Source organism: Papilio polytes, unplaced genomic scaffold (genome assembly GCF_000836215.1).
Source record: "Papilio polytes unplaced genomic scaffold, Ppol_1.0 DF824047.1, whole genome shotgun sequence".
Classification (NCBI taxonomy): domain Eukaryota; kingdom Metazoa; phylum Arthropoda; class Insecta; order Lepidoptera; family Papilionidae; genus Papilio; species Papilio polytes.
The window spans coordinates 6,801,326-6,803,126 of record NW_013525157.1 but is presented as its reverse complement, the minus strand read 5'-3'; the positions used below and the strand labels follow the sequence as shown (position 1 = coordinate 6,803,126).

Sequence of the window (1,801 nt, the reverse complement as noted above, 5' to 3'; positions counted from 1 at the left end):
TTCTTAGGGTACTAATAAATTTATTTACAAGTCTTTATCTCAACTCATTCAGATTATTTACAAAAACCAAGGCAGAAGAGTCCCTTTCACAGAATAGCTAAACATAGCTAGCTAATGACCGAAACAAAGTTAAAATTCTTAAACTAGTGACTAGAAAACGCTTACAAACTAATTGTAATACTATATTAATTCCTATTGGAAGTAAGTTTAAGTAAGGCTACATTAAGGCACAGCGATGGTTTGAGTCTTAGAGTTCTGTTAAATGCTTCAGCGGAACAATAAATGATCATCTCAGTCTTGGTATTGCTATTCCATCGATGTATGAAACGCAAGCATGGGTATTCGGTCGTGGTCGGTCGCTCGGCGGAATGCATCGATGTGGTCGTTGTAGTCCACCATTATCCCCTCTCATTAGGAATATACTGATTGCGGTTAATTAGAGGTTCTCTCCGAGTCCCGAGCGCTCCATCGCTCGGTTTCTACTTGAAGCGAATACTCGTTTTTTTCACAATCAAGAAGCCGCTTACTGGCCGCACTTTGATCTCCGTATGCCACGGCATCTGTAGAAGAAAAGAAAAAAATATTTAATCAAAAAGAAAACATTGTATAGATTAATACTCTTTATACATATAAAATAGTTGCTACGAATCTCATAAAAACAACGTAAGTCAACAAGCGTCTGTTCAAAGGTTAGCAAATATTGTAACACGTGTGCTTCGCTCACCGCCCCTCTATTTCCTCTTAAGATTTCATCTTCCGGTACAAGAAATTAATAGATAGGAGGGGTCTACTTTTTGCGTGTTGTGATTTCGTGTTTTGGACATGGCAACTCGTTTTTGCCAATCGAGCGAATGCCATATGGCACGTAGTGTCGACTCCCACTGACCGGATGCGTCGTTGCGATTTAAAGCATCAATGAAAGGACGAAATTGCGCAAAACCTGTTTCCACTCGAGACGAATCAAAGCAATCTCATATGACCACTTGTTATTAGAATACGCAACTTTTTATATGCAATTTCGCCCACAACATGCGGGGCGCACCACAAGATTGTTAGAAATAATTGCGATACGCTTGTTGGAATAAGAGAGCAAAATGCGGGTTCTATCTAACTTTTAAGCATTAGATTTTATAACATAAAAATTTAGCGAATAAAAAATCCTATCCAGCTCTTTGTATCTTTTTTTTTAATGGTGACATGTTTTAAGATTCGCTTTTGTCAAGGTTGAGCTTTTGTGTGGATGCAATTTAACAATGGGCAGATAAAGTCTATGCGACGGTTCAATGCGCGTTTATAATAGTATATGTGTTTTCATTTCGGCTCAGAATTTTGAAGACTTCAGACGCTATAGAATTTGCGCAACATAAAAGCGTAGACCTGACCCGGTAGGTAACCGTGACTAAACTTTATTATACAAAAGGTTTTGTACCTGATCTTTATGTTATTTTATAATACATAAAGTAAATTTGAAATTTCAACCTTGGGAAGTAATAATTTTTTAAATGAAATATGGTATGTCAACAACGACGCGACCTAAGTGTAAACAAATGTGATAAGAATTTAGGGTACTATCAGTTTCGAAGCTTATGTCAACAATTTTCAAGGTCTTGGTACACAAAATGTAAGTAACCAATAAGTTTTTAGATTTTTACAAATACTAATTTAATTATTTTGACAACTCACCTAGTATCATTGTTGCTGCCACCAGGATATGACATCAAGAAGTTCTTCATCTTCTGGACTCATGGGTTCGTATGAATCATAAGCGTCATGACAGTGAGGCCCGACAGAGCTATCCGAT

The 1,801-nt window shown here is 37.1% G+C and overlaps 1 long non-coding RNA gene across 1 annotated transcript; it reads right to left on the bottom strand.

Moving 5' to 3' along the window:
- Window positions 1-507: 507 nt before the first annotated feature.
- On the bottom strand, window positions 508-1,801 carry LOC106100483. Its single transcript, XR_001225438.1, has 2 exons — window positions 1,684-1,801; window positions 508-560 (listed from the first exon to the last, which is right to left on the bottom strand). It is a non-coding gene; the product is annotated as an uncharacterized LOC106100483 (long non-coding RNA).